The sequence below is a fragment of the Bemisia tabaci genome, chromosome 8 (genome assembly GCF_918797505.1).
Source record: "Bemisia tabaci chromosome 8, PGI_BMITA_v3".
Taxonomy (NCBI): Eukaryota; Metazoa; Arthropoda; class Insecta; order Hemiptera; family Aleyrodidae; genus Bemisia; species Bemisia tabaci.
This window is the reverse complement of record NC_092800.1, coordinates 13,971,962-13,999,672: the sequence shown is the minus strand read 5'-3', so window position 1 is coordinate 13,999,672 and position 27,711 is coordinate 13,971,962. Positions and strand designations below refer to the sequence as shown.

The window sequence follows — 27,711 nt, the reverse complement described above, 5'->3', positions numbered from 1 at the left end:
ATATCGATAATCGATTATTCACGCCACGCCACTGACGCATCGCGCAGGAAACCCATTGAAGCCACCCGCGGAGCGCCGAGTGTCGACTCGGAGTGGATTTAATTTCGGTGTTTTGTCAAAACTCATAACTCACCGCCGCTAAGTCACGTCCCACCAGTGCAGGTGCATCCTCGTTGGGATGGACTAATTGACATTCAGAGCTACCAGTCGCTTTGTCGTCTAGGAACACTCCTGTCTGTCCTCGATGACGGGTATCCCACAAAACTGCTTCAAATCTGGTACAGTGAGGTTATGCTGAGCGTTGCCATTTAATTTTACCAAAGATTCCGGGATTCCCGAAAGTAATTGAGGGGCTTGGAGGACGATTCGCATAAGTGCAGTTTTTGCTATTTCGAGAAATCCGTGTTTGGAGTTTCAAAATTACATGGATCCTTATGGCGGAAAGAAAGTTCAAGGTGACTTTTTGATGCCTAAAAATTGGAATTTGGGAGCGAATTTTTCACAGAATCAGAATTTTTTTAGTCTTAATGCATATTAAGACTAATTATACTTGGAATCATTAATATCTCAATGTTTCCAAAAACTGCACTTACGCGCCTTGTACTACAAGCCCCTTAATTTCAATATCCAAAAGTTCCGAGAAAAATTCCAATTTTTTCAAAAGTTCCGGGAAAAAGTTCCTAAATACGCCCGGATTTAGCTCCGGAGATCGTAAAATTTGACCAAATAATCATTGAATTTGATCAAATAATCGGTCAGACTGACGAAAAACCCCGAAATTCCGAAAATATTTCTAAAGTTGCTTGAAATTCCGGAATATTCCAGGATTTTAAAGATTCCGAGTAAAGTTGGTTCCGAGAAACTGCAAAAGCTCCGGACGCATACCGTTCATCACAACAATTGCATAGGTACATTCTCGTGAAAAATTGAATTGTTTAAGTCAATTTTGCAACCTTGCAATAGATTTACGTTCATCCGTACATCATAACCTCAGGTATCACTAAATACAGATTTGACTGGTTTTTTTCTCCTTCAGTCAGCAATTTTCGAAAACCGCCCTTAAATTGCTGTTCTTATCGATTTTCAGGGTGTCGTAAGGGGTGTTGGTGGTTAGCGGGGGTCCGGGGGTTGACAGGGTCAAAGGTCGGACGCTGCTTGGCGCGGGGCAGCAGGGGAATGTGGGGCACGGAAATTTGGTTATGGGAGCGACCGGCTAGGGTGAACGGGGGGGCTGGGGGGGCGGTGCCGGGCTCGCTCGGGGGGGGGGGGGGGGGGCGCCGGCGTCTCCGCGGAAGTAGAGCACAACCACTTTGGCTCCGCGCCCCTCCTATGACCGCCGCCCCGACATCCCCGATGATGACGCAAATGCGAGTGGCGCGTAGTTGTGACGTTGCCGGCTCGGTTACATTAATCATGTGTGCGGCGTTGCCGATTCGAACGTTTTAATGCGGATTTACCCTTCGTGCGTGAGATTCTTGCGGAGAATGTGGCGGCTGTGTACGTGTGTATAAATACTCCCAACAGAGTTGACACATTGTCCTCGTAAGAAAAAGAATGAGGCCTTCAGAGATGCAAGAATGAGATTTCCCGGAATGGATTTTCGGGAAATTTCAGTTTTCTGAAAAGTGACATTTGATTTTCCTTGGAATTCCAACGGTTTTTCAAGGGCTGCGTATGCAACCCGCAAGACTTATCCAATAATTTGTTTAGAAACTTTGAATTTTGGCCTCAAAATTAAGATTTCAATAAATTCCGTTTCTGATTCAACTACAGAATTTTTAAAATGTCATTTTGTTAAGGTTCATAAAATTTCGCATCTTAGAGTAGGACCTTAGATTAAAAGCTCTCATGAAAATGGTGTTGTTCAGTTTGAAGTTGTTCTTTACCGCGGAAAATATTGATTTTTTCCAATATTTCAATTTTGATGTACCTTTTTTGCCCCTTTGCATCAAAATTTAGGTATGAATAACCGGACTTCATTGAGCAAAAGTGACCTATGTTCATCAAGAGTTTTAAAGTACATCCCTCCGCAATGCTTGAGCAGATTCGTGCTTTTTCAAATCTCTCGATTTGTACAGATTATTTTACACTGAATGCTAGCTAAGTTAAGCCAGTCCCCATAATTTTTGTAATTTCAGAAACAATCAATCTCATTTTTTAATGAAAAAAGTCGTATCGACCGATCATGCTTAACACATCATGCAGATTCGTATTTGGACATGCATCTAGAGTCTACAATCATTTCTTTGCAGAAAAAGGTGGTCAGAACAGTTGATTAATTGCATAATTTAGTTTCATATAGGTGCTACTTTAGCACAAGTTGGCGGCAAAGCACTCTCAATAATGATCACACCAATTCACCCAACTACGACTAACCGTGCCAATTTATCAGATATTGTCAAATTTTCAATATTTTTATCAGATTTCTTAAACTTACTTAAATTCCGAACTTCCTGTTTTGCCGATTTGTGAATACATTCAACAAAAGTTTGATAATAACTCACATCAAATCACGTCGAAAAATTGTTTGAATTCTATGACTTTGCAGGCGTCTGAAAAGATTCAATGAATTCCGAATAAAATGTTTGACGTTTTAAAAAGAAAACTATAATTTTATGAGTGTTTTACCAAATTGTGGCAAAATATTGATCACTTTTGGTGTTGTTTTACGATAAGTCGGTCATTTTTATGAAGTTTCATGAAATTTCGCATCTCTCAACAGAGGAGAGATTTTTTGCAAGGAGAAGATATCAGATATCACCATGTAATTGCCAAGGTTTTAACATATTTTTATTTTAATTCATGTTTTATTCTTTCAGCATTTGATACCGTAAGACGTCGAAACGTCCTAAATTTGTTTTTGGTCAGTTATTAGCCTTGTTTCCGCGATTTTCCCTTGTTTCTCGTTTGCCATAAAAGGAGAAATCAGAGTGTTTTGTGACCACAAGCTCCAAATAAAGTCCGAGTAAGACGGACAGAAACGGCGGCCCAAACCCACAATCCACAGCTCATCCTGTGCTCGTATCAAAATACAACATCATAACGAAATCCCTTCATAAGGCCGGTCATCCTTTTCAAGCATAGCTGCCAAATCGTTCCGAAAATTATCCATTTTCTCAACGAGCCAGAACGTGAAGCAAGCACATTTAATGAACCGCTGCGGCAACCCCTTCTGATTTTTGACCGCACGGTTCATTTGAATGGCGAATACAAATCTGCAGCCGCGATGCAAGGCTTGTCGCGATTTGGACGTATTTCTATCAAACGGAACTATGTGCATTCAAACATGAGCCCTGAGACCCGTAAGAATATATGCATAACAGGGCTCACGTCGTAATGCACATAGTTCCGTTTGATAGAGATACGTCCATTTGTTTAGCATGCATAATCATCCTCCTCGCGCGGATGAAGTATGCAAGTGTGGTAGCCATCGTCGCCATATTGTGCTGAAAATCTTGCATTTTCCCCTAGTAAACGCGGTATAAAATATGCATGGTTTTCAACATTATCTGGCAACCTTGGTGTTGGCCCTGTGAAGGGCGGGGGAGGGGGGCTTGGCATTAGCAGGGATTTGTGTGCCCGAAGTCGAAAACCGAGAGAGACGACCCGTGGACGATGGTTGCGGGGGAGGGGGGCGCTGGCGGTCCATAGTCTGACCCTACTCTACGGCGCCAAATTTATCGACTTGAATTCGGCGAAAGTCTGTGTGAAGTTGAAGTTGAAGTATACGATGCGACGAGTCTTTTAGAGAGGTCGGATTTTAAATCGTTTGCTTCAATTTCGAATTTTGATGTTTACCTGGTCACATTTTTTATGGACCACTAGTCATGTTACGAATTTAAATATTCTGATACATGTTTCTCGACCATAAGTTCTCGTAGAACACGATTCGCGCAACGGAAAATCTCCTGGTAAAAATTCAATTTGCGCGGGGGCATTAGGCAATTTTAAAGTTTAGGACTTTGAAACGAGAAAATGTGTGCGACATCAAAGTTTTATACGTGCTTCTGAAATTTTTGATCAGTGTATCTGTCGCAGGCACTTAGCAATCGCCGGCGATTTGCAAGCCAGTGGTGAACATATATAGAAAATCATACAATTCAATAAAAGAACAAGATTAGAGTGCTGAGTACGTTGCCCGTAATGTGAATAGACACTTTTCCATTCTTAAAAATATGACAGAAATATGCACATTCTCACTCAGGAGAGCGTGCAGTGGGCTCCGTGACATTAGTCGGGTTGAGATTGGACAGGCAACTAAACCAACATCTTGACAAAGCGTAGAGTATCATGGAAGATGAAGGCGCTTCAAGCCGAACTCATACTTTTGAAGACCATAACCCTTAAAAATTGCACTATGCCGATGCGCATTATTGCGATCTATTGAAACAACAAGAGAACTGCTTGCAAATTGCCGGCGATTGCTAATTGCCTGCGACATATCTACTCTCACAGTGTAAGAATTAAGAAAATTAGTAAAATTATTATTAGTAAAATTCGAGTTCATAGGTTGGCTGCCCTCTTGGGCCCCAAGAGCTACATGACTTGATCAAACCTAACCTCCAAATTTTCAACGCGTCCATACCCTCCTTTTAAAGGTACTCTACAATCGACCCGCTGCTGGGCGTGAGTCGGCGAGCACGTAAGGACATATTCCCCCGTCAACCCTCGGCAACTTATCTCGCCCCTCTGACGTAAGGGCGTATCTCGATTTGCACTTGAGCCCTGTATTCCATTAAACTCCATGCTTTCCAGGGCTCATGTCAAAATCGAGATACGCCCCTACGTCAGAGGAGCGACGATATCTCGGTGTGGGTTATGTAAACGGAGGACGAGCACCGGTGAAAACGGAGATGTTGGCGAGGAAGAACGTCCGTCCGGGCCCGGAGTCCGGGACGATCAAAGTAGGGGATGATGCGGGGACGCGACCCCTCTGGCGGTATCCCGAGTGCGCTCGGACGGAAAAATAAATAAACGAGGGTTTTATGGGGGTAGAAACAACCCGCGAAGCTGACTCCCCGGCTCTGTTAGCGAGTCGGCCGAAATTCCTCGTGAAACCCCGGTCTTTTGAAGTTGACTCCGGTGGTTAAAGCGCCTACTGCTGTGCTACGCAAAAACGCTGTAAACGCCATTTTAAATTTTTTGGAAACACTGTATCGTAGCAGAAAAACTTGTGTGCCTTGGAACAATTTTTTTACAAAAGTCTTTTGCGAATACTATCAAGAACTCTTCCTGAAAATTCGAGATGCATGGGTGAAACAGTTTTTATTTTGTGAAGTGTTAAGTTCCAAAAAACGCGTCATGTCCCGATGTTTCAGAGTAACTTACGGTTTGGGTCGATTTAACACAAAATTGTGTTAAGAAACCAAAACCTTTGCGTTGATCTGACACAAAGTACAAGCGAGTAACACCGAGCACGGCAATTTATAACTGTATGGTGGTTAAATCACCTAGATGCAACTTTACGTGTTTAGGGGATGGCCGTATTGCATTAGTTGAAAATGAAGGCGCTTTAATTTTCGCGACTTATGCAGCAAATATGGCATTTTCTTAACGGTGAGTACCCATTTTTCCCCGACGTACTGTGCTCATCCAGCAGGGCAGCATAATATGTACCCAATCCCGAGACAGCCGCAGATGTGGAAACACGACGCTAGATGGCGTCGCGTCTCGGTTCACTCGCAGCAATAGAAGAGGTTCGTCATCGTTGCCAGATCATGCCGTAAAATCAGTATTCTCCCCTTACACGCGGCCTTTTTACGCCATAATCCGTCAACCTCGCGGGGCTTTGAGTAATGGTGCAAGAGATCGAGTCGTCGAGGCAACGGGATTCCTATATCCATCTGTCACCTCGACGGTTTCATCAAACGAGAGCGCGAAGCCGTAGCCCCCACCCCTCCCACCGCATCCCCGACTGTAGGGGATGGGGAGGGGGTGGAGCTCCCCGGAAGACGCCGAAATAAAACCCCCGGCCCGTTTGATGTATGCGCAATGGAAACGGGGAAAGGTGACCCGGCGTGGATTTCGGAGAATTTTTCCTCCTGGATTCTGGGAAGTGCCGGCGTCTCACGGGCGACATTTTGGAAAATTCTGTAATCGAGCCGCTTGAGCTCGAAGTAAGCGAAACGCAGGTATGCTAAGAGACAAATAGAGCTCCCACTTCGCTATTTTCTTGACGACGTATGGAAACCTCTTCTTTCGTAGCGTCAATACTCAACCCTTGAAACATACTCTCTTTGCCAGGTCGTATTCACAGTTTTTCCTCAAGGTGATTTTAAGTGATCCGGAGATGAAATCCGCCACTACGTTACCTTTTCTTAACGCCAACTATGAGAGTAAATCGATGTGTATCGCTTTTCTAAGACCTAACACTACTAGCGCCTCTAGAAACGCATGCCAGATTTGTAATGCACTAACGAGGCGACCGAAACCAAAACGCCTTCAATTTTTGGATAGGCAATATGGATATCCACCAAGCACGAATAGTTGCGTCCAGGCGCTAGAATCGATTTCGAGTTGAAACGCACCTGAATGACCATACGCTGATGAAAATATTTGTGTTATTGAGTTACTTTTGGTCAATTACGGGAGTGAAACCCAAACCAGCATATATTTTGTGTTGATTTTAGTACAGTTTGCGGCGAATTTAGCACAGAAAACAATAGAGAGACTTGGGAAAATGCATTCCTCCGATTGCATCGTTGGTACTCACCACTCGTTTTTTATTAAATTTACTTTAAAAAAAAAAAAAACGGGCAGGCATTTTCGCACTAGTCGCCCATCTTACCTGAAAAAATATGTTTACCATCAATGGGTCATCAATGTTCCCTAAAGGTTTAGCATCATTCGCCTGCCGCACTGTAGATTTTTTTCCTGGATCAACGATATTTTTACCGTGCGGTAATTAAAAATTGACGTCAAAACAGGGCTAACTTTTTTCTGACTCTCAAAATTGCAACCGATTTATTCTCTTCCTCCGAATTCGATTCGGAAAGATCTTGTTTAATCCTTTCCGCTGCGTAAACGTTTCGCACGAGGTCAAATTATGTCGATAAGAGAGGAAACTTGGTAACAACTCAGTCAAGTATTCGAATGCACCCTCTCATAAATTGCAGAAAACTTCAGCCGAAAACCCCACACAAACTCGTAGAAGGAGATTAAGTTATTATTTATACAAGGACCCGCCGTTATAAAATCACCCATCTTAACGAAGAAATCCAAAGTAAATACGTCGTATCTGAAGTGCGCGAAAAAAGTTGCTCTGATAAAAACGGTTTAATCGAACCATTTCTCAGCGGCTAAATTGATCATCCGAGATGGGAACCTGGAAAATCACGTATTTTTCCGGAAAATTTGGTAAAAAATCCGTCGTTTTGACGCCAACCGAATTAAAGTTGCTTCCCGATAAAAATAGTCCGGTGGAACCAATTCTCAGCGGCAATATTGATCATTCGCGTCGCAGCTTGTTTTAACTAACCGCCGGCGATTTAAAATTCGATTAAAATATCTTCATCTAGCCGTCCCTGCAAGTCTACAGACTCGAAATGTAATTTCCTTTTAATTTCAGTTTGACTACTTTTGCGCCAAAGTTTTGTCGAAGACGGGGCGCTGGGAAAGTTTGGAGAGCAGGGTAAGGACTCTCGTCGACTCTCGCCCGATCCGACGTACACGCGTATTTCCATCTCCACGTGAGCCGCGTGAAGTATGACGTTAGTTGCACGTTAGGGCTCAACTCAAAAAGCAGTTGCGTCGCTTCGCCCAAGCGCGTTTTTGCTCCCTGAGATGGTAGTTCAAGAGAGATCTTATCCTCCCCCGAGTTGGGGTCAATTTATTCTCGAGATCAAATCTAGAGGTGCATGATTTTAACGCGCTTCATTTGGACACTCGGTAATGTTTTTCGCGCTGCGCGTTGCCGTTATCTTTTCTGCTGTTGATTTTCCGAGAAAAGATGGGGCGATAAACCTCAACAGTTGAAGTTTAGTTGGGCGTATTTATGCTAAAAGGAACTACAAGCGTAGGGTTTGCGGTCAACATAGTTCCCTTTGACATAAATGTGTCCAACTCTTACCTGGGGGATGTATTCGTGGACGTTTCTGAAGCAGATCCTTTTTGCAGCACGGTAAAAAAAAGGGACCGACATTTTGTGTTATTATGAGAAGTGGAAGACCCTCCCAAATAGCATTCTTCGACGGAAAAGTTGCGACATTTTGAAATTTTGCTGCGAATTTTTCACGACTTTTTGGCGATAAAATCGCTAGGATCATCAGCATCTCAGCGATTATCTTCGATCTTGTCGCAACTGTATCTCTATAAAATTGCGTTCGATTAAATCGACATTTTATCTCTATTCATCACGATTTTTTGTTCGATAATATTCCAATAAATCGATATTTTAAAATTTAGTTGCGGTTTTTTTTACGACTTTTCAGAAATAACATCGCCAGGGTCATCAATAGGTGAGCAATTATTCTCAATCTTGTCGCAATTTTAACTCTAAAAAATCACGTTTGATAAAATCGAAATTTTATCTCAATTTATCACTATTTTTTGTTCGATAATATTGCAATAAATCGCTATGGATAAAATAGCGATTTTATCGATAACTGGGGGACGAGGAGCGGGTAAAAAATTACCGAAATCATGAAAAAAATTAAATTAGAACTGTAATTTTCTTCTTGAATTCATAGTTTATTGGGAGTTAAGATAAAATTTGTTCAGATGATCTGTTCATATATGTAAGATGAAAAAAGTGGCACAATCTTTGCAACATTGGGATGCTCCTGCACTGGAAAGAAGAGACACTTGGATCTGGAGTCCTGACTCTTGAAAACAATGACAAGAAAAAATACTCTTGATTCAGTCGGATTTTTGCTCGAATCAAAAGAAAATCAGCTTAAATTAAAAGGCATGGTTCTCGACCTCAGCAAAAATCCAAATGAATCGAGAGTATTTTTTCTTGTCAATGTTTTTAAGAGTCCGGACTCTAGATCCAATAAGCTACTTTCTTCTCCAGAGTGGTTCCTTTTGGCATAATGCAATCCATTTTGTTGTATCAAAACATAATAAGCCCTTGTAATTCGGCAAGGATTCCTGCTAGAACCCGCCGTGGTGGAATTATTTGAAGAGTAGCAGGCACTCGAGCGATGTTTCATTGATCATGGTCGATAATTGATTCGGAGCTATTATTATGACCGCGCGAAGGAAATTCGACCACTTCTGTCTGGAGTGCGGGCTAAGACGGCGGCTAATATTTTAATCTGAAAGCAATTAACGTCGATGAATGACCGAGTTTACTAGCTTAAACTTATGACGCATATGTGCGGATTAGGAGGCTTAAATTTTTAAGGCTCGGATTTGCTGACGTCAAATTGAGCTCGCAATCAATGCGAGTCTCCCGCGGAAGATGGGACAATCGAACGGCTTGTTTAAAGAACACCACAAGTTCAGTTTGATTCTTATGGTGGTTGTGTCTTTTTTAAGTGAGCCGGTCTGTAATGCGAATGTAAAGAGTGATGGAAATTAAATAGGTTATGTATTTAGCACGATTAAGATAAAGTGAAGTCCTCTGGATTTTCTCTGACTCTCGCTGAATTTGAAAGTTTGTAAGGTCCTCGTTGAGTTTGCTCTTCCGGTATTTTCTGGTTTCATATTGAGATATAAATAATAAAACAAAGTATTGAGCTTTTAGCCGATTCAGTACTTTCGATTGTTTTACATGCGTTTCATTGGGCGAAGCCTAGTCTTTGCAATTTTCAGAACCTAAGGTTTTGAAGTTTTTTCCTCCTTAAAAATCAATTTCCTGAAATTTCAATTATCAACTCGAAACACCATACACCCTTGTGTTTGCCAATCAATTGTTCAATCTCGTACCATCAACATCATCCTTTATTGCAAGTGTACTTTGAATGTTTGAGGTGTATTTGCAATTATTTTCATTTCCTGATGTATCAACTCTCTAACGGATTTGCTTTTGTTTTGTTTCAGGTAAGGGAGAATTCCTGTTTCTTTCATAGAGCTCCAAATTGAGGTAGGTGTCCGTTAGGTAAAAAATCCCACAATCGCTAAACTAGACGTCAGCTAGTAGAATATTTGGACAACGTTTTGCGACAAACGACCATTATTTTTGGTTCACCATAGAAGCAACTCATGTAGCTTTACTTCCCCTGCGAAAGTAAGTGCTTTGATACAGTTGAGCGAGAAATCGTGGTTCCCAATAGCAGAATGGATCGCGTTTAGCAGAAAAGAACCAAGCCACATTAGCTATTGCCAATTTAACTGGGCAATTTAATGTTTTACAGGAGAGCGTTTGTGCGGATTCCTTCGAGAGTTTTACGGAATTAGCTTCGTTCTAAGCAAAAAATCCACTGAAATTTGCAAAAAAAATCCGCACACCGGTTTTCATGTAAAAAATGTAATTGCCCCAGCTGATTTGGCTTTGTTTCTCTCTGCTTGAAGCAGTGCAAATGGACTGCATTTTGCAGTTTTGAACCATAAATTCTAGCCCGGTTTATAAATAACGTATGTGCCATTAGTTCCCCTATGCACATAAGTGTTTTTTCAGATGCGCTAGAATTTATAGCTCCAAATTGCAAAATGCAGTCCAAATGTAGTCCGGCTCCCGTTCTAAAAAATGATTGAATAAACGACGTATGATCCAGCAGGGTCACGCTTTACTTAACAAATCATTCTTCTGGACGATGATAATGAAGACATAAGAGCACATTTAAATACATTTTCAACAGGAGAATCAAATTCACAATCTCGCGCTGGATACCTGACGCAAAAATACAATGATGCACCGAGCGATGGGATTTTTTCGCGAACAACAAGTGGACTGCATTTTGCAATTTGGAACTATAAATTTTGGCTCTTCTGGAAAAACACTTATGTGCAAAGGGAAACTAATGGCACATACGTTGTTTTTAAACCAGGCTAGAATTTATAGTTCCAAATTGCAAAATGGAGTCCAAGTTTCTGTGTTGAAGTTTCATGATATTGCTAACACACGGAGACAATTTCTGTGGAGAGCGGTTCTCTACTATGCTGCCGTGCTAAGGAAGAACGCCGTATGAACATTCGAGAGTTGCCAAATTTCCTTCTATAAAATGTTTATTTTTGCGGAACATTATGAATATTTTTCCTTGAAATTTTCAGGAACGTCAGTTGAATTTGCGCGCACGATTATCTGAAAAATCGAAAGGAAAATGTTCACAAGTTTATCGGGAAATTCGTGTTTTCTCAAAAGAAATTTGGCAACGCCTGAAGGTTCATACGGCGTTTTTCCGTAGCACGGCAGTATAGAGCACGATCCGTTAAGACCAGGTATCACTCTACATTAATTGAACAAATCTAAGCTGGATTAGCCTAATTACATTTTACCTTCGTGTTTTAATTACACAGCCGTGGACGCAGTATCATAGTGCTTCGAAATTTTCTGTAAGTGACCCTCTAGATGATGAACTGTCCTCAGGTATACTTCTGTTTCGTATCCTGTTGAAAAAAATTAAACCTGAGGGAATATTAGGTAAAGTGTGATTTAATTAAGTTCATTATACTGAAAGCCGTTTAGTTAACACTCTCGAATCCCACAAGTTATAATTCACAGCTCAACTTAATTGGAGTGCAAATATAACGAGGGGCTTTCTCAAAACCCACCTCTCTATCGGCGGGAAATTTTTCAACCGAGGGAAAGTATTCCCGGAGGAAGAATATTCCCCGATGGTTTTTTCCAGGTAATCGCTTCAGAGTGATAGTTTTCATTTCGATACCCGGGAAAACCCCGCTCTCGAAGCAACACAACCGCATTGTATCCCCATGATTTTATTAAAAAGTTGAGTGGCTTTTGTCGTGGAGAGTGTCAATTGTTAAAAGCTTTCACGGCGCATCATATCGCGTACCCGACAGATGAGCCCTCTGTTCGCCCCTCTGAAAACCACCCCCTCAGTCCGATGCGGGACAGCCACCCCTCGCCCTCGACAGCGTCTATTATCGCGTAATCGATGATCACAAGTAAATATGCGTTGCCACCCTTAATCATTGAAAAAAGTGCAAAAATATTCTAAAAGCTCGTCTAAAAGTTTGAAAAAAGTGGGTTGCTGTTAGTTAGCCACTTACTTACCTCCTCGTCCATTGCGATCTAGGATCGCTCTATTTACTCTTAGTCTTCTTTCTCAATCTTGTCTTGCCTTCTTGTCTTGGGCTGATTATTTAATTTATAATCAAAGCGATGGACATAAAAGACAAAGGGAAAATAGGGTGATCCTATCGGTGGAAGCGGGTGCGGTTTCAATGGAAAAGGAGGTAAGTAATAGACTTACTAACAGCAACCCCTTAAGAGACAAAATCATTCATTTTCCTCCTTTAGTCTATGACAACCAATGGTTTCAACCAATGGGATTACTACATACTCTATATTTCTTCTTAGTCTTATTACGATTTAATGGCTGTAATTTTTACAAAATTTAGCCTGTTTTCAGCTTGCAGCCAAATAGTTAGTTAGTATTAGTTAGTTTTCGTGTTTTTTAAATATTTTCCGCGTGGACAATCGTTAATTTCAACATTTCGCGAGGACACTCGACCTGATTTTACGAATAGTTTTAAGTTTTAATGTGATTAATGTGTATAAAGCCTGCCTGAAGATGCCCCTCATGTGGAGCGAAACGTCGCAGTAAGGAATAAGTTACTATTTGGCTCCAAGCTGAAAACAAGGTAAATTTCTTCTTAGTCTATAGCTTTGTCCACAAAATTCATCAACCCTTTACGGATCTCTTTTCCACTCACTGGAAAAAAAAAAAAAAAACATATTGGATCTAGAGTCCAGACTCTTGATAACATTGACAAGAAAATGGACTCTTGATTCAATCAGATTTAAGCTCAAATCAAAAGGAAATCCGCTCAAATTAAGGGGCTTGGTTCTTGACATAAGCTTAAATCTGATTGAATCGAGAGTATTTTTTCTTGTCGATGTTTTTAAGAGTCTGGACTCTAGATCCAATGTGTTTTTTTTTTTCCAGTGTGCGATCCCTCGCCTTAGTTTTTAACCGTGCCCACTGGTCGATTTTTAACTGGCATTTGCCGCACATCACGGGTCGGACGCGAAACGGGTTGTGGGCGGCAGTTTTTGGGGCACCGGTGTAGCCGAGCTATCCGGCCCCCATCCCCCATCCTCCCCCTGCGAATAGCCCCCATCCCCCCTTCGAATAGCCCCCCCGATGTCGACAACGACGCCGTCGCTGTGCCGTTCTCGTTCGTGTCATGATCAAAATGCGATCAAGTTTTCAAGCGCGCGCGTTACCGGACTATCAATCACCCGCTACTCGTGCCCCCGGTCACGCATCCCCCCCTCGAACCCCTCCTCGAACCCCCCCTCCACTCCCTAGCCCCCCCGTTGACACCGGCTCCCCGTGTCGCACTAAAAGCTCGTCCTCATCTCCGAGGAGCGTCCGCATCGGTGCCATTTGGACCGAGTTAATCAGGAAGGAACCAACCCCTATTCTACCGTGCTAAGGAAGAACGCAGTATGAACCTTCAGGCGTTGCCAAATTTCCTCCGATAAAGTACGAATTTTCAAGGAATCTGTTGGATATTTTTCTTCGAAATTTTCGGAGAATTTTTCACAGAATTTAATCTAAAATATCTGAAAATCTCAAGGAAAAATATGCATGAATGTCGTTAAAAATACATGTTTAATGAAGGGAAATTTGGCAACTCTCGAATGTTCATACGGCGTTCTTCCTTAGCACGGCAGTATTAAGTTGAAACTGAAAAGAGGTTGGGAGTTTTATTCCCCCATAGGACTCAATGTAGAAATAAATTTGAACCCTTTTTCATAAACGAATGTTTATTTTTCGACTTTGAATTTTTGGCAGAAGAAAATGTACATTCTCAACTCGATTTTCACGAAAATGTGGGTTGGTTCCTTTCTCATAAACTCGGTCCATTTAGAGTTTTGTCGAAAATCCCGTAAGAACATTCGGAAGTTGCCAGGTTTCTCGTGATAAAATATTTGTGGGGAAAGTGGGGAAATGTCGATAATCGACCATTCACGCCTCGCACTGGTTCAGTCCTCACAACAGAGAAAGCGCCATATAAATTGACCGGTTTTGATAACAGAGATTTCATTTTTTCTCCGTGCACACAACTACCCACTGCAAAATAATGCAGGCTTGATTGATTATCTCACGGAGAGAGAACAATCCTCACAATCGAAACCAGTTTTAATGAAGAATCCATACAGGGAGCAGTCCATTCAGTCGGTATCACATGCGGTATCGAAAGTCTTCGATCAATATATTCATATCATTTCAATGCTTTCTATCGATCTTCGATAACATTTCAACGATCGACCTGACGATTGGTCACTCATGCACTCAATCATATCTTGGCTGCCCACTCATTCGTCAATTGGATGTATTTCTATCAAACGGAACTATGTGCATTATGAGGTGAGCCCTGTTATGCATGTATGCTTATGGGTCTCAGGGCTCATGCCTTAATGTACATAGTTCCGTTTGATAGAAATACGTCCAATTGAACATATTTATGCCAAAAGGAACTATGTCTCACGTAAAGCGTATGCACATAGTTCCTTTTAACATAAATACGTCCAATTTGTCTTCGCGATGAGACTAGCGGAGAGGCTTTGTCGATTGATTCTCGCCTGCAATCTCGATTGAATCGATATTTGGAATGGCCCCTTACGAGGAGCGTGCGATGTATCGATATTCGACTCATCAGGCGATTCGCCATTAAAACTATCGAATATTTCTAACATCGATAACTGACCCATAATGCACGAGCATTCGCGTGCGGGACAACCCTCAAGGCAGGCGCCCACTAAGCTCATCCATTGTTGCCAATTCATGGTGCATTCTTCGAATTTTCATGAAAAGTGACCTCGGTAGGAGATAAAAACCATCCGGATGTTGCCAAATTTTCCAGTATGAAACATTTATTTTTATGTAAATTTTTGAATATTTTTCATTGAATCTTTCAGATACCGTAGATGAAATATCGAATGTTTTCTAAATATTTGGAAGAAAAATGTACTTAAGTTCCCTTGAAAATTCGTATTTTGTTGAAGGAGATTTGACAACGCCTGAAGGCTTTCACGAAGTTTTTCCTTAGTGCAGTAGTACGGGTACGAAGCCCGAACTTTTTTCAATTTTTTTTTCAAAATTGCAAAAAGTTCATTTTAACATGATCACAAACTGGACCCTTCATATGCCGAAAAGGGGGAGCGTTGACTCATTTAAACGAGTCACGTCTAAGTATATTTTAGAATAAAAACAATGAACAATATAAAGACCGTGGGAACCAGAAAAAAAATAAAACGATGTGTGTGTGCCATTTGGGACGCGCAGGTGCTTACGCAATCATTTTCGTCTGTTAAAAAACAAACAGCGCCCGGATTTTTTTGAAAAATTTCTGACTCAACAGTCCTCGACTGATTCTACTTTAACCTTGGACAATGAACAATGCTTCGATAGCAGAGGTTGTAGCTTGCAACTATGCAATTTGTTTTTTGAACAGTTCTGTCACGAGGATTCCGGGATCCGAAGGTTTTTAGGTACTGCTCCAACTTACCAATATTGAACAATTCTAATTTGTCAAAAATTTGGGGCAATTCTCGCTGTTTGGTAACACTGTTGGTCTTCGTCTTCCATATAAATTCATTATAAACATTCGATTGTAGGTTTTTTGGTGAGGGATGAGGGGGGGGGGGGTGTCATACTAATGGTGGTATCAAAAACCCATGCCCCGAGTCATTGGAGTCTGAAACTCGTCCCACAACGGAGCATGGGAAATCGATTAAAGGTGCGGTGGTTTGCTCCAGCAAATATGGTTTTTAAAACCGAAATTAATAAACACTGAGGTAAGATTTAAAAGAAAAGGAGACAAAAATTTTATGGAAGTTATTGAGGCACAGTCAAGTTTTTTTTTTTAAATTTTTGACCCCTTTTCTTTCAAGTATGGTTTTGTTCATAATTTTTACTATTCTCCTTTACTAAGGGCTCTTTCGCCTCTCTCTGTTGATTTTTATCACAATATTAATTAAATATCTACTATGGCTGATTTCCGTGATTTTCCGCCTATCGGCTCATCTTTTTGGGGGGTAAATGGACCTTGCTATTTCCCTCCTGCTAATCAGTATATTCATCTCAGAAACCTTTGAATAAATAATCGCATTTGAAAAACGTCCATCCGTGACTCCAGAAAAATACTTCAAATCTCACCCTTGAAAAAGCGCCAGAAATAAGTACGTGCAACAATGATCCTCATGAAACAAAATGATAGGCAGCTCCATCATCAGTGACACGCTCGAGATCTTAATTTGCACGGTGAGTCTGAACGACGCGACGTAATGCATGACGTCATAATATGTAGCGTATTTTAGAAGCCATAAAAATAAGAATGCAGTGACGACTCCGCTTGACGTCTCCGGACGTCAGATGATGATTACTGACGTATAAATAACGTTAAATTTAATGTCCGTGCACCTTTCAACGCCCAACTCTTGAAATCCAATTCTCTCGGGGAGGCATGCATAGCCGGCGCGATTATAATGCAACGTCTCGCCATCTGGACGTATTTCTATCAAACGGAACTATGTGCATATTGACGTGAGCCCTGTTATGCACATATTCTTACGGGTATCATGGCTCATGTCTTAACGCACATAGTTCTGCTCGGCAGAAATCTACATCTATGGGAAGGAGTGGTATGGAAACCAGTGGCGTGGCGTGAATGATCGATTATCGATATTTCTCCCTTTAAAGCTGTGGTAAAGAATCGATTATCAATGTGCTCTTTGCGAGCACCTTGTTTATCGATCCTTTTCCATAGGTTTAAATGGCAGATCAATCGATATATCGCAAAGCACGCCACGCCACTGATAGAAACGTGCAAAGTATGCTGCCGAGCAAAGGTAAAAAGCCGTATGAGCTTTTAGGCCTTGCTAAGTTTCCTTCAACAAATCACGAATTTCCGGGAAAATTCATGAATATTTCTCTTCCAATTTTTGTACCATTTCGTTCGAATTAGATTTAAAAAGATTGAAAATATCGAAGGAAAATACTCATAACTTTCTTCGAAAATAAATCTTTTCTGAGAGAGAACTTTGGAAATACTCGAATGGGTATTCGGCATTATCACTTAGTACAGCAGTATGGACCAAGTGAGAGTTTAAAAAGATTTTGGAAAAATACAGAATTTGCACACAAAAATTTTTATTGCTGTATCTGAGTGCTTAATGAGCTGCGCCCGCAGTATTTTTCATCATTTTTTTTTCTAATATGGGAAACTGTAGAAAAATGGATATTATAGTTAGAAAATCTATCGCCTTGTGACGTCATCAGGCGACATTTCCCATTTAAACGCATGTATTTTAGCAGATTATGTTATTTTTGTCATAATCTCCTCCAATAAATGTTCATTTTCGAAACCAAGGATATTCTCATGCTCAGTTATTTCAGCAGTTTCTTCTTTAACATGAAATTTACAAAATTTCAGATACTTGTAAATTTTCCATAGTAACGGCAATAATACACTGAAAAAAAAGATTGGTACAATTTACCATTCCTTCACGCTGTATTTCACACAGCCTGAAGGAATGGTAAATTCTACCAATTTTCAAGTCAATTCTGCCGGAGGAATGGTTGCACCACACTGGGGGAAAGAAAAACACATTGGATCTAGAGTCCAGACTCTTAAAAACATCGACAAGAAAAAGTACTCTTGATTCAATCAGAATCTAGCTTAAATCAAGAACCAAGCCTCTTAATTTAAGCGGATTTCGTTTTGATTCAAGCAAAAATCCGATTGAATCAAGAGTATTTTTTCTTGTCAATGTTTTCAAGAGTCTGGACTCTAGATCTAGTGTGGTTTTTTTTTTTTTCCAGTGCAGTATATAGTAACGTTTACCTTTCTTCCGGCAGAATTGACTCTGAATTGACGCTGTGTGAAATACAGTGTGAGGGAATGGTAAAGTCTACCAATCTTTTTTTTAGTGTATTTTGAAAAAAAATTCAAAAGGGGTCGATTTCTACCATCGATACACCAATCTCACCATTTTGTATGGCAACTTCGCCTTTCAATGGGCGCTTCGAGTGCTTTCGGTGCCCCGGTAAACGCGCTCAAATGTCAGTCAACCCCTCCTTCCCCTCCGCCCCCACCTTCCGGCCAACTTTGCAAAGCTCAAACACGGAAACAAACAAAAACAAACGGCCCGGTCCGTCTTCGCACCTGTGCGCCAACTTCGGAACCCCTTTTCGACTTCCGTCCCCGCTGTGACGTCACCTGGCTTCGAAGTTTTTTTTTTTTTTCTGTTTCTCGATCCCGTCTGACGTATTGTGCGTTTGTCCGTGCTTTCGACTTTGACGGCTTTGAAGTGAAACCTCGGCGGCATGCAGAGATACATGCCGCCGAAATGAAATTCAGGGTTGTCGGGTCTGGAAAACCGGGGAGATCAGGGAAAGGTAGGGAATTTGCGACGACTGGGAGAGGTTAGGGAATTCGTGGGAAAAATAAGGAAATTCGTAGGAAAGTAAGGAAATTCGTGGGAAAGGTAAGGGATATCGTGAGAAAAGTAAGGGAATTTGTGGAAAGTCAGGAAAGTCAGAGAATTTGTGGGAAAAGTAAGGGAATTCGTGGGGAAAGTAGGGTAATTTGTGGGAAAGTAGGGTAATTCGTGGGAAAGTAAGGGAAATCGTAGGAAAAGTCAAGGAAAGTCAGGGAATTCGGGGGAAAAGTAAGGGGATTTGTGGGAAAAGTAAGGGAATTCGCGGGGAAAGTAGGGGAATTTGTGGGGAAAGTAAGGGCATTTGTCGGAAAAGTCAGGAAATTCGTTGGAATAGTCAGGAAATTTCGGACACATCTACTAATCACTAAAGCATCACCAATGTCCTAACTATTTACCTTTTCCGGTCATTTTTAAGGCTAACCATCTTTTCGACAGCTACTGAATGTATTTCTCCATAATTTGATCTCTTTGAGTTTTTTTCGTGCATTGACCAGCTAGGTTTCTTCTGAACAGACCTTAATTTTTTCGTTCTTCACTGAAGCAGAAATTGGCATCAGGCTCGTCGAAGTTCACCGAAGCTCGTATCTGCGTATCGGCTCGCAATTTTACTTACTTTGTTGTATCATCGATGACGCGTTTTTCCGAGAATTCGGCAGCCCCAAATTTGTGCAATTTTTCCCCCCGGCGTTCGTCGAAAAAATTGGCAAGACGATCGATTTCTTCGGATTGCGCCAAAAATAGCCGAGACAAAACAACGAGACGAGAATTTCCGACCGAAATTTATAAACTTACCTTTGAACGCGTACGAGTCACTGTCATTCTTTGTCACTCATTCGTAAACTCATGAAAATTGTTTACTGGGCCCCCGCCGACCGAAACTCGCCAAAGCAACTTATGAAAATTCAAGCGTTGCCACATTTCTGCAGCTGGAATGTACCCATCGTATCGAGGAAAGTTATGAATATTTGGACGGATTTAGTCAATATCAGACTAACTACATCAGGCAGTGCCCAATCTTCTCTGATGTTTTATTTTTTAAGCAAAAAATTAAGCAACAATGAAACTTAAAGTGCTGTGAGTATATTTTTTACAGGTCAGGGATACTCACTGAGATTTTAAAGGTGTCAAGTAGTTATTCTCTGTTAAAATAAATAAAACACAAAAGAAGAGTAGTCAACGTGAAATGGACCAAGTTAGGTTTATTTCGGTTAAATCCATCCATATTTTCTTAAAAACGTCAGGTTCATGAGACCAAGGTGCGAATAAAATTCTCTAAAAAATTCAAAGAAAAACACTCTCACAGTTTTCCTGAAATTTTGTATTTTATCGGAGGGAATTTGACAACGTCCAATTTCCCATAAGACGTTTTCTCTCAACATGACAGTATAAATCGAGTGGATCCAAGTCGAGCATAGTGGCAAGATTTAGCTGAAAATTAGCATATTTCCCATGCGACTTAATATAAAATGTGCTGCCTTTTCAGCACTACTTGGCAACCGTAAAGTTGGGGCTCAGTGCAGTATGTCTGTGACGTTTAAGATCATCGTTGCGTGCGAAACTCGGGTCATTCGTTGTCTGGACGTCTCTCTCGGAATTGACTACTGTAATTACCACGACTGAAGTTTCAGATGCGCCGTTTGAGGTGATTCGTTTCGGGGTATGGTGAACTAGCGTGCGATGTGAACTGGTGTGTGGTGTATCCGATTTATCACATCGATTACCTCAAAAACCTGAGCAACTTTGAATTTCAAGCCGAGAAGAAAGTAGTAGCCTCCCCTAACTGCATACTGGAAAGCAACTTTCCAGAAAAAAAGCTTTCCAATATGACTCCAATATACCGTGTTCATTGTTCAGAATATAACATTTCCGGATAAGAATGCACCGAGAATAGAGATGTTTTTACCATTAAATGGTAATTTTACTACCGCACATTTGTAAAATTACGATTTCTCCAGTGGAAATATTACTATTGTTGGTTATGGCCACTACTAATTAAGAGTGCATATTGAACACCACTATTATAGTAATGGAGATGTTGCATGTGTGAGGGATTTGCGATTTGACTGTTGACTCTTATGTAAAAGTTCGTGAGAAACACGCTATGGTGCCACTGGTTTTCTCTGAAACCAACTCCCAAGCTCAAAAAAAGCTCTCAAGTTGAGGCCAAAATGGAGGGATATCCACGCTATCCTGAGAGTCCACCTCTACATCAAGACGAACTCTCCATGCAAAGATAAGGAGCAAATACATTGACAGGGCTGCCACTTTATTTGGGAACTCGAGGACTGAAAACACGGCATCCCTGTCAATGTATTTGCTCCCTATCTTTGCATGGAGTTTGTGTTGATGTAGAGGTGGACTCTCAGGATAGCGTGGGATATCTCCTCCATGTTGGCCTCAACTTGAGAGCTTTTTTGAGCTTGGGAGTTGATTTCAGAGAAAACCAGTGGCACCATCGTGTTTCTCGCGAACTTTTACAGAAGAATCAATAGTCAAATCGCAAATTCTTCACACATGCAACATCTCCATTGTGTGATACCCTGTGCACGATGCATATGCACTTATGGCACGCGGCGGCATCGGTTTGCATAGTTCGACGCCTCCTAAAACCGGTCAGTTGCAGCCAGGTGCCATGCCGCTGCGAGAGGAATCTTCGACGTTGCCATATTGCAAATCGTGGAAAAAAGATCAACTGCCGTGGATAAGTACCAGGTATTGGAAGTAACACAATTTGACCGCGTTGGCCGCCTGCAGCAATCCGGTACACCCACACACGAATTTCTTCTCGCTACTTGCCCTTTACCCCTTCCCTCATTTCTCTCGTTCCTTGTCCGTGCCCATCGTCTCCGATTTTCAATTCCGGTTCTGAATTCTGGACGGACGATGTGGCGCATGTCTTGAGGTTAAAATATAAAAGAATCCGATGTAGTTTGACAATTTTTTTTTCAAAGGGTCTCGTGAAATAAATTTTGGAAAAATTTAATGGATGATGGATTATTTTATGTTTTACTGTAAATCAAACTTAACTATTAGGATGAAGACTACGCGAAGTGAAACACAGGAGGAATCAGGACTTATAGAAAAAGTCAGCAGAATCAGAAATCTACATCAGAAATTACACATTTTGTTTCCATTTTACATAAAGTTTGACAGAAAGTCTGTAATATCACAAAATCGATACAGAAAAAAAGAGGTGGGGGTCAAGTCCCAACTTGGACATTTCCAATTAATTGTGGTTGTACCCTAATAAATTAAGTTATACTAACCCAAATGTTGCGGTACTCTTCCAACCACCACAATTAATTGGAAATGTCTATTACATCCAAAAGAATGAGGTAGTCCCACAATTTTAGGGGATAACACTAAACACTTTTTTTTCCGTGGAGGCACGTGTTTCTGCAGTTTCACCGTGAGTTGGAGTTCATTTTGCAATAAGGAACCATAATTTCTGGCTCATCTGTAAACCACTGTGTGCAAAGGAGGAACATACGTAGTTTCTAAACTTAGCCAGATATCGTAGTTCCTAATAGAGGACTTTTTTGGTAAAAGGGCGTCGTAGGCTTTCAATGCTGCCAAGACAGCGTTTGCGGTAGATTAAATTTATTTACAGTCGGCTTACTTCCTTACAACAGTGAGGGAAAATTCGGAGCAGACTCAGGGAAAAGTTTATAGCAGCGATCTGTTGAATAAGTTACTTGTAACTAGAAAACTATGTTGCATAGGTAATCTTAGTAGCATTGGGAGTTTCATACGCCCTTTTACCAAAAAAAATGCATCAATTTTAGAATGTGGTCCAATTAAACTCCTCAAATTTTATTTCAGGGACCTGCAAATTCTCTCTTCCCCAAAGTTGAGAACTCATCTTGAGAGTCTCACACGCTCTCTCACCAAAAAATGCCTCAATTATGTAGAATGCGGTCCAATTAAACAACTCAAATTTTATTTCAGGGACCTGCAAATTCTCTTTTTCCCAAAGTTGAGAACTTATCTTGAGAGTCTCTCACGCTCTCTCACCAAAAAATGCCTCAATCGTAGAATATGGTCCAATTAAACACCTCAAATTTTATATCAGGGACCTACAAATTCTCTTTATCCCAAAGTTGAGAACTTATCTTGAGAGTCTCGCACGTTCTCTTACCAAAAAACGCCTCAATGGAGAATTTGCAAGGGTCTGAAATTTGATGAATTTCCTGTTCAAGTGGAATCCTCTGAGTGAACTGAACACGAAGATACCCTTGATTCATAAATTGAGCAATTATTAGAGGAGATATGACAAAATAACCGATTCTGCTAAAATACATGTGTTTAAATGGGAAATGCCGCCAGATGACGTCACAAGGCGGCACATTTTCTCACTCTTAAATCAATTTTTCTCCAATTTCCCATGTCAGAAAAAAATTATGAAAAATATTGCGAACTTAGCTCATTAGGCACTTTCAGATGAAGCAATAAAAAAATTGCGTGCAAATTCTCCAGTGTAGAATATGGTCCAATTAAACACCTCAAATTTTATATCAGGGACCCGCGAATTCTCTTTTTTTCCAAAGTTGAGAACTTATCTTCTCCCCCAAGGTGTGTCACACACCACCACCACCACCCCCCCCCCCCCCCCGATCACGGTCATTGGCCAGCGGCGAGTGGAGCCCCGGCCACGTAGGGTCCAACGATGTGTGTTTTATCGATTCCGCGGGGATATTGGCTGGCAGCGGCGGGCAGCTTTACAAGTATCCTGATTCAGAAACCGCTTGGCCTAGTTAATCGAGTGTACTTCAGATAAAGAAGTCCTATCCCTGCACGAGTCGGAGTCACGGCGGCCGCCGGCAGCGCCCTCTCGCCGCGGAGCCGGCAACCCCGCCGAGCGCGGGAGCCGGGAGTCCCTGTAGTGGATTGTCCATGCCTCGCGTTCGGCGGGAGGAATCGATCGTGGCGCGGAAATGCCGAGCGGCGGCGCGGCCACCCCGACGATGACGTCACTCGGGTTTCCTGTCCCGCGACCTCTCCGCCAATCCAGGGACCAATGTGAGCCAACATGCCTTGTCCCAGGTGGATTTTAAGGTTATATTCCGAACGCGGTAAAAGGGTCAGGTTTTGTTTTACATTTTCATAGAGTACATAGAGTCGTAATGTAATTGGGAGAGCTGGCGCCACTTTTAAGCATTTTCCATGTCCCGAATTCCGAGACTCCTGTCTGACGCCGGGTCACTTTTTCGATACATAATCGATTGTTTGCGATACACGGGTACCCGGCCATCCGATGACAACAACAACAACAACAGAGGAGATAGGAATTACCACGTATTCCACACCGCCATTTTGGATCGAAAATGTATCGAAAAAGCGACCCGAACTCGGCGCACACCGGGCTCGGAATTCGTCGAGAAGAACATGGCGCCAGCTCTCCCATTTACATTACGACTCTATGTACTCTATGTACATTTTTGACTGCTCCTTGGGGCTGTCCCTTACTTACGTAACGCTAAATTTTCGGTTTTCCCATACTCTCCCTCATCCCCCCGGTAACGCTGCGTAACGCTATGCTAGACTCCCCCTAACAATTTCGTGACGCTTGACAGGAACTCTTTTTCGATAAACAAAATAAACTAAATCTATCTCCTTTTTGCTTTAATCATAATGGATGGAACGTTAGCTGGGATTTCGAGGTACTGTAACCAAGAAATGCCTTATCTGCACCCAGCGCTTCAATTTGTCACTGAAATAAAAAGTTAAGTTGACTAAACATTCTGGATGTAAAAAAAGTGTGCGAGACTCACAAAATGTTGAATTAACCGCTACAGCAGTTACTATAGCAATGTCAAGATGGAAAACTAACCGCCGTAACGGGTAATTTAGCATTTTGTTGAGTTCTCGCACACTTTTTTTACATCCAAAATGTTAAGTCAGCTTTAATTTTTTTTCGATGTTGTGTTTCCCCCAAGAAATCGTTAGTTTAAGAGGAAAACGATCCTATAAATTGTATTACTGCACACGTAGAGTCTTTTAAAGAAAAGAAAACATTGCACAATTTTGGAAACACTGTAATCGAGCTTGTCTCCTCTGTTGAATGCGATCCAATTATTTTATCCGCCTATCACCTTGCTTTCCATTTTGTTCACCAAAAATTTCGAGGTATAAGAATGAAATTAATCGATTAGGGGAAGGGGGATTTCTATAAGGTATGCTTGTCGATGTGTTAAACATTGCAGTTCCCACAAAGTTGATGCTTGCTTGAAATAGGAGCTTATGGTGGAAGCTTATTTAAGCCTCGGTCACACAATTCCTTTTCCTGCGAGCGACCCTAATTTCCGCCGGACAACTCCCTTCCAGCTTCTTGAATAACAACTGCGATGTGTCAGGAATCCTTAAGTCCGCTCCGCTCCCTGCTGACGGGGTTTCAATCAATCTTTACGGAGACTCGATCGCGTCGCACAAAGGGACAAGCCAATGGGAGAATTCGAACAACATTTAAAAACTTTAAAACTTATAACTCCGTTATTACAAAATGGTGAGGTCTTAAAAATTGCCGTGTTGAAGTTCGCTTAAAATTCCCTCATGACGCATCCTTCAAAATTGAAAATTTGACGGAATATGCATCTAAATTTTCAGTTTTTTTTTTTTTTTTTTTTTTTTTTTTTTTTTTTTTTTTAAATTTCATGTCTGACCGTAACGGAGACAATAGACCCTCCACCAATCTTTACGGAGACTCGATCACGTCGCACAATGGGACAAGGCAATGGGAGAAGTCGAACAACATTTGAAAACTTTGAAGCTTATAACTCCGTTATTATTACAAAATGTTGAGGTCTTAAAAATGGTCCCATTGGTTTTCGCGTAAAATTTTCCTCGAGACGCATCCTTCAAAATTGGAAATTTTGTCGAAATACACATCTAAATTTTCAGTTTTTTTTTAAAAAAAAAATTCATGTCAGACCTATCAGAGACAAGAGACCCTCCACTCGTATCTCGCCTATGCTGAGGAATGCGGAAAGGAAAAACGCCGTATAAACCTTCAGGGCGTTACCAAATTTTCATTAGAAAACACGAATTTTCTGGTAAACTTAGGAGCGTTTTTCGTCCAATTTTTCAGATAACGTTGTTTCCAATTTCACCTAAAGTTCCTGAAAATTCCGAGGAAAAACATTCATAACTTTCCTCAATAATGAACATTTTATTGAAGGAAATCTGGCAACTCTTGAATGTTCATACGGCGTTCTTCCTTAGCAGGGCAGTAAGGTGGAAGCTTTTACTTTCGTGACTTCAATATTAAACTGTTGACTTACCTACATGGTTGATGGTTAACAACCTTTGGGCAGTTTTGTTTTGCAAAAAAACCGCAAAAAAGTTTGGGAAACTTGTTTGGCTCATGACGTCACCCGAAGCTCATCATCCACCATGTAGGTAGGTCAACAGCCGAAAAAAGAGTGATGACTATTGCTCCCTTATAATTGTCTGTAAGGAAAGTGTTGAATCTCCGAAAGTAAAAGCCTCCACCTGTCGCCAAGAGGCCAGTGGAGGGAATCTTGTTTCTGGACCGTATACCCAATTACCCACTGTGCGTCGGATTGTAAATTTTAGTTTTGATTTGACAGTTTGGCAACACGGTCACTCTTAGTTCCCGAGGTTGGCGAGACGGAGATGAGCACTGTCTGAAAAGAGATATTACGAAGTTCATTAAAGGACAAAACAGCAGAAAAACGACGGTAAACGCTATTGGCAGCGAAATTTTATGCGAGATGATGTAGATTATGATCGCCAGGCGCCTGAGTCCTGCTGAAACATTGACCTATTTTTCTGAGATCATCAAATTCCTTAGTTGACACATTATTGCTCATAGCCACTCGGTGAAGTGTTTTTGCAGTGTTGCTATTTTTGTTTTCCTATTAGCCAAATAGTTTGTCTTCATTCACGGGGGTAAATGTTCGATTTTAGTCTTGTCTTCAGATCTTCACAACGGCGGATCGGGGTGGAAGGAAGAGGGTAAGCCTCCTCTTTCCGAAAATCTAAAAATATTTAAAAATCCAAAAATATAAGAAAAATACTAGCGATAATTTGACAAATTGCTAAATTTAAATAGTACCTACAGTTGGGAGTGTTTTTGAAGACTCAGGAACATTTTGAAATTTTTGTCTAATTTTTGCGACCTGCGAAACGAGCTCAGAGAAATCAAATATAAACAATATACAATGAAAAAAAAAAAATCCGGGATTCGGATTTCATGATTTTGAATTTCCTGCTTTTTAGCGATTCTAAGCCTTTCTTTCCGTCAAAATGCATAAGATTCCGTCGCAAAAACCTTATAGGGGGAACTAGAACAATTTATTCCTGGGAGGGGAGGCAAGGTCCCCCCAGGACCCCCCAGCCACACCCATACCATGTCTAAAGATGCACTTTTGCTTCAAATTCTTTTCTTACTCATTGAGATGTAAAAATAGCCGTCGATGAGAAGGTCCCCTTTTTTCCCTCAATTAAAATCGCCTTATCTCGCTAGGTGAGCCTGAGCTTGATCACTGTTTCTATTGGTGACCGGCCAACATCGTTGCCAGATTGTATTGTCAAATCAGCACTTTCCTCCATTTAAACCCATGGAAACTGTCCACATTTAATCGCACGATCTGCCAACCTTGCTGGCCAAAACGGGCGATGATTGTCAAGCTGCACACAGTTTGTTCGGAGGCTTCCAAAAATAAACCTTGAGAATATCGTGTCAATGCGTCAGGTGGTCAATAGCCGTCTAATCTGCGTGCTAAGTAAAAACGCTGTATGTACATTCGAGAGTTGCCAAATTTCATTCAGTTGAATGTTTATTTTTCAGCAAAGTTGTGAATATTATCTCTTGAAATTTTCAAATTATTCCTATCTAATCGCGAATGAAATGTTATTCTGAAAATTTTCAGAAAATATATGCACAGCTTTCCCTGAAAATGTGTATTTTAACAAAGGAGATTTGGTAACGTCTGGTGGTTTATACGGCGTTCTTCCTTAGCACGGCTGAGCCGCGTCACCAATTACCGAAATCGTTTAATCGGAAATGAAATCGCTCGTTCTCCGCTCGGAGACAAATTGGTACGAGTGGTGTGGGGTGTTGCTGCAAATTAATTTGCAAAAGCCATTTGTGCATTTTGACAACACTGTTTTTCTCAATTTAATTCCATTGAAATAATCGAATTTAGGTGTACTTCAATTATCGATTATTT

The 27,711-nt window shown here is 41.2% G+C and overlaps 2 protein-coding genes across 28 annotated transcripts in view; both read left to right on the top strand.

Annotated features, from left to right (window-relative positions):
* The window catches only part of LOC109033903 (plasma membrane calcium-transporting ATPase 3), a 469,278-nt gene that overhangs the window by 14,581 nt on the left and 426,986 nt on the right, over positions 1–27,711 (top strand). The window lies entirely within an intron of this gene.
* The window catches only part of LOC140223753 (plasma membrane calcium-transporting ATPase 3-like), a 310,994-nt gene that overhangs the window by 57,909 nt on the left and 225,374 nt on the right, over positions 1–27,711 (top strand). The window contains exon 2 of one of the 16 annotated variants that reach the window (XM_072303317.1): positions 9,985–10,027. The exons of 14 other annotated variants lie outside the window; for them this stretch is intronic. The gene's annotated coding sequence lies outside the window, so the exon portion shown is untranslated. Of the gene's footprint in view, positions 1–5,538; positions 5,557–9,984; positions 10,028–27,711 lie in introns of those variants that run through there. One more of the 16 variants, XM_072303320.1, reaches the window with a different exon arrangement.